The sequence below is a fragment of the Salminus brasiliensis genome, chromosome 11 (assembly GCF_030463535.1).
Source record: "Salminus brasiliensis chromosome 11, fSalBra1.hap2, whole genome shotgun sequence".
Lineage (NCBI taxonomy): Eukaryota > Metazoa > Chordata > Actinopteri > Characiformes > Bryconidae > Salminus > Salminus brasiliensis.
The window spans coordinates 6,635,629-6,646,435 of NC_132888.1; positions in this window are offsets into that span (position 1 = coordinate 6,635,629).

The following is a 10,807-nucleotide window of genomic DNA, read 5'->3' on the forward strand; positions in this document are numbered from 1 at the left end:
CAAAAGTATTGGACGGAGCACCATCCATCATTCCTGAGAACACAGTTCTTCCACTGCTCCACAGCTCAATGCTGGGGGGTTTAAACCCCCCTAGCTTAAGCCTGGCATTAGGCAGCTTGGTGTCGATAGGTTTATCTGCTCCAAAGAGTCCTATTCTATTGGCAATACTTCTCTACAGGGACTAGACAAGCTGAGTCTGAGCATTTGCACATCTTGCATGTCTTGCAAGTCTAAAGTAGCTGAATGCAGTTCATTAGAAGGTTTGTCCACAAACATTTGGACATCTGCTCTTTTTATTTTGTGTAAGGCTGTCAGGTAATACAAATACTAGGATGACCAGACGTCCTCTTTTTTCCCCTGACATGTCCTGTTTTTGAGATCTACAAAATATGTGCGGTGAGGATTACTAAACTGCATTTAATGTCGGGGTTTCTCATTCAGGTCACCTCAAAGTCAATCGCCACATATTTCACACATGTACATGCAGTCATTGGTCAAACTGCTGGTCAAAAGTCCGGCCTTCTCACGCCACTACTGATCTACTAATGTGCCTGCATCTACATCAACCATTGGTCAATACCTGAACGCAAGATATTTAACCCTCTCCTACCCTCATACAAAGGCCATCTTGAAGCCCTCTATACCCCTCACCAGCATAGACCATGTTCCCGCCTGGATGAGCAGCTTTTCAACCACCTTGTTTTTTTAAGGACCACCTTAGATACTAAGAAACCAGCTACCAGCAGAAGTTGATGTTGAGCTGGATTTTTCAGTGCAGTTATCTGTTCTTCATCTTCAACACCCACTGAAACGCAGCAGAGCTTCTCTTCTTAGCTTGCTTTGACAAGCCTTACAAACCCTACACTGCTCAACATGACCAGACTCAAAGTCGGTTTCATCTTTTTTAATACTTCTGTGGCCATCCTGGAAGAAGAATGACAAACCACAAAGTGTTATGACGGCTACAGCCTGCTTTCTGCAGCGTACTGACCTGACGGTCTGATTGGTGTGCAGTAGCCATATTAGTCTCACACAACCTCATAATCCAGAGGATCCAGTGATGTACAGGGAAAAAATGTATGTGTGTCAGGTTCTGATATTTATTTACCACTCAACCTTATTCCTGATAGAGTCCTTCTTAAAAACTCATTCATTTTCAAAATTCATTTCTGGCATTTAAAATCCAGCTTAGACACAAAGTGCGAAATATGATATATATATATATTCATCTTGCCTTAGCTTTTCATTTCCAAAGGCCAGAAGGCCAGCTATTCCCCCTTCTTCAGTCTACCTAGCGTGATCTTTTAGCCTTTTTAACCTCACATCCATATTGTAATGTATATTTTGGAAAATAACAAAAATGAGCCAATGCTGCTTTATAACAGTTGTGAGGTTTTGGAATTGGTCAGTTTTACAGTCCAGCTGTTCTTATGTGGGTTTACGTGCTGGAGGACACAATAGTGTTTGAGATTCATGGGGTCACATCCATGTACCGATCTCTTATTCTTCAACTACGCCAAAGAAAATGCATTCCAGGGCTCCTTTAATGACATCCAACATTTAAACTGATAAAATGAACGCTCTGTACTGTTGCACCCAATGTGACCCCGTGTCCTATACTGGGATTCACAGCCAGCTAAACTCCCTTTTGCATCACTTCCTCCAAGGAACAGGCGCGTGATGTATTTGGACAGAATTTTATGCAAAAAAGGTGTGAAACTGAAACAATACAAAATACAGAAAGATACTCAGTATACAAATCATAATATGTCCACTTAAATCAAATAAACATTTCCTTTTATGTACAGGATGCATTAAAGGGCCAATTTTAACTTCAAATTGGACTTCACTATACTGACATATACAGCACGTTAAAACTTCCCAAATTTACTTCAATAATGACATGTATATTATCTGACAATCAAACAAAACTTCAAACTTACTCATATTGCCACTCAAAGGAACAGAAAGGAGTGGATGGCTTGAGTAGATACACACCATGCTTCGCCTGCCTCATGAGAAAACTAAAACCTTTCAGGTTCATTTTTCCAATTTGCTCAGCATAGCGAACTGTGCAAACCTGCACCCCCTATAGGCCTGGAGAAACAACATAAATCTGCTCCAGTACACGCTCAGTTATTGAAAGGTACAGTTTACGGTACATTTGTAACCTCAGGCTTTATTTTTTATTTTTTTATCATCCTGTTATTTCCACTTCTTATATGCAAATATAACACACTCTACATGGGGTACTCGGTATAAACGGCATGCCTAGACAGAAAGAATGTCCTGAGGGTAGAACCATACAGAAAGGCCATCAGTATTTCAGCACTTGCTGGATTGGGTGGGGACACTGCAAGGATAGCCAGTGTAAATACCTCTAGGGTAGAAAACAAGAACCTGCACTGATAACATGGAAAGAGATAGTTCTGTCCTAAGGTTATACTATATAGTAGATAGATGAGGTGGAGATTTTAATGACTTGGTGACACACATATACACACTCATGACTAGTGGTTCAGGGCTGTACAGCTAACAAACACTTTATTATTGGATCAGGCACTTTCAAGCTCTGAATCTCCAGTTCCACCACGTCCCAGTGATGTTCTATTAGGTTCAGATCTAGTGACTGGAAGGTCAATAAGCATAGAACTCACAGAGATGGCTTTTACTTTATGGCATGATGCATTATCATGCTGGACGTAGCCATTAGAAAATAGCCTCGACGGTTAACACAGGGCAGGTTGGGATTCAGCCATTTAGCTGACCTTTTCCATTCCTCAACCATCCAGTGTTGGTGGGCCAGTCCCCACTGCAGCCTCAGCTTTCTGTTCTTGGCAGACAGAAGTGGAATCCTATGTTTCTATGCTTTTCACCACAATTGTACAAAGTGGTTATCTGAGTTACTGTAGTCTTTCTGTCAGCTCCAACCAGTCTGGCCATTCTCTGTTGACCTCTCTCATCAACAAGGCATTTCCGTCTGCAGAAGTTCTGCTCACTGGAAGTGTTTTCTTTACCCTAGAGACTGTTGTGCTGAAAATCCAAGGAGATCAGCAGAACTAAAACTACTCAAAGCAGCCTGTCTGGAACCAACACTCACTTTCAAAATCATCAGGGTTAATGTAAACATCTGAAGCTGTTGGGCCGTATCTGCATGCTTTTATGCATTGCACTGCTGCCACAAGATTAGCTGATTAGATAACTGCATGAAATCAGAGGAGAACACCAACAACTGGTTGGTGTGGTGCAGCAGATAACACCACTACCAGCCAGGGAGCTACCGCACCATGTGGGAGACTGGGGTTCAATTCCAGGGTGACTTTGCTGCGCTACACCAATAAGAGTCCTTGGGCAAGACTCTGAATACTACATTGGTCCACCTCTGTAATCATCAGTAGCATCAGCTAAATGCCATAAATGTAAATGTACTGTAACTGGATATGAGAAAATTTAGTCCATGCCAATCTCATCAGTAATTTCAGTAAAAAATAAGATTTCATGATGAGAAAAGATGCATAAATAACATCTATGAGATACTGGGTACACAAAAATACTAGGTATTAACATACTGCAAATACCTGTTGTGGCAGTGAGGAAGCGAGGGGGATCTGTGGGCCAACCCCTTACGGCACCACACTCAATGCACACTAATACTGCACACCTGGGGCTGATCAGAACAACAAGCCTCAGGTGGAGCATAAAAACTCAGTCCTCACACGGGTGATAAGAAGCACACTGGAACAGAGATTCTGAGCTAAGGGCCAAAGAACCCTAACAAAGCCTCTAAAATCCTGTACCCCCATGTAGAGCCCCATTTTGGCCTTATTATGCTATTTTGAGTTGTCGTTTTGGGTTTTGGTGACGGGATGTGTAAATAGAGCTCCCGTTCCGAAGTGTGGACCAGGATCGGTTGCTTAAGGCAAGGAGAAACTTGAGCCTGGAGTTCTGGGGGGCTTTGCACTGATGGGACCCAAAGCCAGCCCCTTCTTGACAGGCAGAGGTTGAGCATAATTGGACAATCAGGAGGAGAAGCGGTGGAGCTGGGCTGACTACTGGGTCACCCGTTGCCACGGCCATTTCTTAGAGACGTGCCACAATATTCAGAATACACAACAGTAATTATTTGTATTTAGTAAATTTTTGTTACATTTAGAAAATTCACTCTTCAGACTATAATTACTTTTTACATTGGCATGATTATCCAATCTTTAAAAAATGATTTATCCTAAAATCAGCACTAAAGCATGAGTAGACTGATCAATCAACGGGATGTGAAATGAAAGAGGAAGAGAACAGAAGTGAGCTGAAGAAACCTCAGTTGTGGTTTGTCTTTGGAGAGCAGGGAATGTGTTGAAGTAAACGATTCCAGGCCAGTTGTGGTCAAATGTAATTCTGTTTTGTTGCTTTACACAGGATTTTATGGCGATGCTGGTTGGCTTTCGCAAATGTGTGTCCTAGAAGTTAAACAACTGTCCCACTTTAGCACAGAACTGTCCCACTTCACCAGAAAAATAGAAAAAAAAGTGACATTGTAACTTTGTCTTAATGTGTTTCAGGGTCTTTAATATCCAAATAAGCCTAAATTCAATACTTAAATTTGGCAATAACCCACAAAATACAAAGGCGTGAGCACGCATATACACTATATGCTCACCCTTTCTTTCCTAGAGTATCAATGGCACTGGTTCCTTAGGTTGCACTGTATTTGTCATGCGGTTGGCTGGACTTTGCCTTCGCTGTGTGGCTCAGATTCAGTGCAGCTGCTGCTCATTGTCAGCAGGCGAGCATGTTTGTTTACAGACTTCATTAAACTAGTAAACTTGTATACAAACTGAAATTCAGCAATTTGATATAAGGAATTTGGAATAATTATAAGTCCTACTAGAAAAACACACTCCCCTGTTTTCAAGTCACGCCAGTGCCTGTACTGTTATTAGTGACCATAAGATTTTTTTATGGTTACAATATGGAGTTTATAGTTTTTTCCACATTTTTGTCTGATTGAATGATTCAGAGTCGCCTTTTCCACAGCACCACACGTGGCCTACGGTACAACAGCAGACACTGATGTGCAGTGTACTGCAGACAGCTCACTGACGTTGATGGCATTATTCATTAGCGATTAATTCATACATTTATCATCATAAAACATCTACAAAAACTGTAAATACATGTTGTGGCGGTGAGGAGGTCCGTAGGCCAGCCCCCACAGCCCCACATTCACTGCGCACTAATAGTGTAAACCTGGGGCTGATCAGAACAACAAACCCCAGGTGTAGCATGAGGAGCACACAGGAGCAGAGACTCTGAGCTAGGGGCCAAAGGACCCTAACAAAGCCCCCGGAAATCCTCTTCCCCCACTTAGAGCCCAATTTGGGCCTTATTATGCTCATTTTTGAGTTGTCGTTTGGTTTTTGGTGACGAGATGTGTCAATAAAGGTCCCTTCAGGGTTGCATTGAACTTTGTGTGTCTGCCTCTGTGCTTGAATGACTTATGGGTCACCCGTACTGCAGACAGCTCTCTCACATTAGCAAAAAATAAATATAAATATTTATTCCTGAATGTAATTATTCTTATTGGATATTGTTGCTGTCCTCTGCATCGCCTCAGTGTTCAGTCGACACTATGTGTTGTTAGCTAGCTGAAAACATTGCAAACGTTAGAGTGGGAGACTCCAAAGGCTTTCACACACACCAGAAAACCGCAGATGTCGACCCTGCATTACCTTTTAGCTCCAGAGGCTTAAGTGCCACATAACTGCAGCGGTGCTCACTGTGGTCATTGTAGTGTAAGTCTTTAGTTCTTTTAGACACTCCACAACAGTGCCTACTCTGGTCAGCCTAGCCTTACCTTTGACTCCAGAGGCTTCCATGTGCCAGATAACCACAGTGACTCTCACTCCAGTCGGCCGAGCATTAGCTTTTAGTCTTTTCAGACACTTTAGAGACTTCCGTGCTGGAGACCCATAGTTGCGCTCACTTGAGTTGACTGGAATATTAACGTTTGTCATTTTTTAGCTTTGCTTCCACATTCTCCTAAAGTAGCCATTGTGTTAAGTGTAGAAATGCTATAAGGCCATGTTTTATAGCTCTGTTTTACTTGGGTTTTTAACAGTGTTAGGGGTCATAGTACATCAGTTCCATGTACCAAACTCTCATTATTCAACTATGCCAAAGTAAATACAATTTTCTATTCTAAGCCAGCTTTAGAAACGTGCTTTTACTCGCACTTAAGTAATTATTTCAATGTGCTAACAATACTTCCACATGAGAATGAGTTTAGACTACTCAGCCCACCTCTGCATGCACTGTTTACTTTTAACGGCGTGGACAAACTTTCAGTTCGTACACAATCCAATCTCTTAAATCCGTTTTACAAGCCCCATGCAGGCAAACACATTGTCGAGAGCCATTTCTGCTGTATGTTGGCTGTGGTTCCACACTATTCCCCGTTGCAGCACTCCATTGTAAATCAGAATTGATCGTGAGACAAATATGTTGTTTACATCTTCAATGAATTACACAGCTTTTAATGCACTTATTCAATACAGTTAAACTCTCTCTCCACAAAACACACTTTGAAGTGAAGAGGCAGCTTTTAGAGCTGCTTTTATGGAGCAGAATTTACTCCATTAAAAGAAGAGTTATTGGGAGATACTGGATGTAATATCATCAGCTTCAGTAATATTAAAATTATTGGTCCAAAGTATCCTTTTTCTGGAGCGCCACAGCTTACTATTTGTTATTAAAAGCAAATGTGTTATTATTGTTTATCAGAGTTGCCAAACATCTGCTCTGAAGAACTGTTCCTTGCACAATGGCATATTTTTCTCAGCAGCAAGACCTCAAGCCTCATTTGTCAGGTGGAATATGACAAATTCTGAGGTCTGATTTGTATAATCCGGCTTTGTATGGTTATAACGGATCACCCAGACAGTCGTGGTGCTAACTGAGTGCTGAGAATGACTCCATCCCTCAACCAGAGCCAGACAAGTGTCACATGGCTGCACCATAGCTGAAGAATTGTCTGTTCCAGACAATTTTGTAAATCTGTGCAGAACAAGAGTACTACCAGATCATCCAGAAACCACTGACAATTTGGAGTAATCTCCTTGACAGGCACTTACACTATATAGCGGGGCAGTGTACAGTCTTAAAAATCAAGGTGCTACATAGAGTTATTTGAGATGCCATTTACATTTACATTTAAGGCATTTAGCAGATGCTCTTATCCAGTGAGATTTACAAAAGTGCTTTGCTATTTACCCAAGAATAACCTCAGCTAGTTTGAATAGGCTAAAAACCATGTTTAAAGTGATCTGTCAGAGTGAAGAACCTTTATGTATGAACCTGTATGAAGCCTTATTACAAACATGGCTCTTTAAAGAGCCAGAAATAATTGTTCTATGGCATTGCAAAAGAACTTTTTGCAGCATCTTTAAAAATGGGTGCAAAGAATATAAAAAAGGGTACTTCTCCAGCTGTTAAGCACAGGGCTAGATCGATCATGCTTTGGGCTTGTATTGCAGCCAGTGGCTTCAGGTTTCCTAAAGAACCATGTTTGTGAAGGGGATGGTTGGTGGTATGGCATTCTTCAAAGAATCCTTTGCACCCTTTTTTATAAGTGAGTAACATGAAAACGGTCCATCCATCTTCTCATCGGCTTCCTCCTGGTCAGGGTCGCAGCTGGTGGGTCTAGAGCCAGAGCCTTGGCCGAAATAAAGGACTTTCCTCACAACCGTGTGCCAAGCCATTGCTGGGTTCCACACATGCCTATTGACTCCCACCTAGGGGCAATTTACCATGGCCAATTCATCTACCATCTGCTATATTGGGACCCAGAGAAGATTCATGTGTTAAGAACACACCAAATTTCTCAGAGACAGTGACTGGAGTGCGGATTGAACCGTGACCCTTAGGCCTCAGGAGTAGTGCACCACACACAGAATACCTGCACATAAAGTGTCTTGGTAAATTGTTGGGCAGCAAAATGCTGAATGCACACCTTTTAACATTGCCTGACTCTGGACAGGTCCAAAACACAATTCTACCAAATGCTATTCCCTTTATTTGCTGTTTTAATTACATGCTATGTTTAAATGGGTTGAGATTAGGTGACAGCCAAGCGACAGCCATTAGTGCATGAGTTTACATCACTTTCAGCCTCATCCAACCATTCGGTGACCTCGGGTTGGGATATTGTCATTTTGGAAGAGACCATTGCCATCAGGATAGAAATTATTCATCATATCATATTAAGATGATTAGTCAGAATAACCTTGTGCAGGCTTTCCGTAACCAAACCACCAGATCTTCTCACTGTAGGAATTGGGCAGGCCTGGACTGTTCTCTTGAAGTCCACCACACATGATCTTGCCTGTTTGTGGAGAATATGATGAAAGATGACTCAGCCTGACCAGATCATTTTTCCACATGTCTGTACACAGACCAATGTCTGTGAGCTTTGCCTAATATATGTATTTCTCTTAGTAATGAGGGGTTTCTTTACTGAAGCCCTCTTATGTCCTTCTCTGAGTTTCTGTGTATAAGGTGGTCTTGCCAACATTGTCTAATCATGTATTTTTATAAACATGTGAAATGCAGAATGTAGATAGGAATTTAAAGGACTGTAGAGGAATTGCTTACTTACTTGGCTTCTGTTAAAGGACCATGTTTGTGAAAGAGATTGTGGCATTTTTGGCATTGTTTAGCAAATCCTTTGTTTTTAAAAGTGAGTTACTTTTTAAGAGAGTAACATGAAGACCATTCATCTTCTTATCCGTTTTTGTCCTAGTCAGACTCACAGTGGGTCCAGACCCAGAGCCTTGGCCAAAAAGAAGGACTACCCCCCTGGACAGGGTGCCAAGCCATTGCAGGGTACCACACACACACCTAGAGGCAATTTACCATGGCCAGTATATCTTGTCCTGCCTTGACAACTGCAAAAGTAATGGCTGATTAAATACCTTATGATTTGTATGTACTCTTTTTTAAACATGTTAAATGCAGAAGGCAAATAGGAACTGGTCTTATAATGTGCAGAAAGCTTCCGTCCTGTAAAATGCCAGATGTATCATTTGTAGAGGGGTGCCCAAACTTTTATAAGGACTGTATATTGTTAAGTATTAACTTACAGAATTTTGGTAGACATCTGGAGATGAACAGAACCCCCTGTCAAAGCTCTCCTGCCAGTAATGAGCTGACAGATTATTTTAGCTTGACGTATTACTGCGATCACAGTCCAGAGGAGGACTGGCGACATGTCTCCGGCTCAATGGCTCCTGAGCTGTTATGTAATAAGTGAATGAATGAATCAACTTTATTTCCCATCAAGAAGTCAGAAGCAGTCCTGGTCCTTAGGAAGGTTTAGGTTTCTGGTGCTTCTTGATGCAGATCAGTCAGTCCAGTGCTCAGTTTGTGACACTTATCCTGTAAAATAACGTGAACAATCAGAAGTTTGGCAGCTCTTAACACTAACTGCAGCATAACTTGGAGTAGGGTTTCGTCGTGTGCAGTGGGTTTATTTTGCAGAACTGTTTTTAATAAGCAAACTACTATTCATCACATGACGGATTCTGGAAAGTGTTCTCAGGCCCTACTTGGAAGAACGTTTTCTTTTTTTATTTGGAAGAACAGCTTAGACGTCTTGAAGGCATTAGTGATTCTAGCACAGATATGTGTTGTCTGATCTCAAATAAGCCTATAAAGTTATCATGGAGAGAGCAGATGGTCGGCTCTTATGGCAGACAGTCAAAGATACAGAGTAATACATAATCATTTAATATTCGCTTCTCCTTTCCTTTATTATATATATATATATATATATATATATATATATATATATATATATATATATATATATATATATATATATATACGTATATATATATAAACAGATTTGGCAAAGAGATCATGCATAATATAAGGATAACTGTGGGGTTTCTGGTACATGGCATGCATTGATGCACGCATGTATAAGGATCATATGGATGCAGTTACCATTTATAGGCATGTTTTTAGAGCTTTAGCTTGCTCTGTATCAAACATACACTATATGTCCAAATGTTTGGGAACACCCCTTCAAATAAATGCATTCAGCTACTTCAAGGTTCACCCATCAGTGTCATGTGATGTGCTGTGCAAAAGTGTGCTTGTTTAGTCCTTGTAGAGAACATTGGCACCATGTCCAATGTGCTAGAGGGGTATAAAGCCCCCCAGCATTGAGCTGTGGAGCAGTGGAAGAACTGTGTTCTCTGGAACGATAGATGGTGGAGCTCCATCCGATACGTTTGAGAGTTTGAGTTGGGAAGTTGGGGATGAGGTGGGGTGGTGATAATCCAATATCCTGACCTCACTAACGCTCTTGTCTCTGAATGCAATCAATTCCTCAGTGCAAATTCTAGTAAAAAGGCCAATACTTTTGCCAATGTAGTATATATTTGTTTATCATGTTATGTATTTCTACTTTGGTAGTACTGTGGCTTGAAAAGGGCTTTCCTTTTGTATTTTATAATACACATGCCGCAGGATTGATTACTTAGTATGATACATTGTCCCGTTACACAAGAGGTTGTTATTATTGCAAATGGTACAATCTGTCTTCTGTGTTGGCAGGAAGTGGATTAGCATTAATGACTTAAACAATCTTCCCTAAAGTCCAACAAGCTACAAATGTATTATAGTATAATAAGAGAATTTATTTTTCACTAGTCTTTAGGAAGTAGTCTGGATTTCACCCACTTCAGGGGTCTGTAATCCCACTTCTCCAAAAATAGTTTTAATTCCCTCCTGAAAACGTCCAAACTTT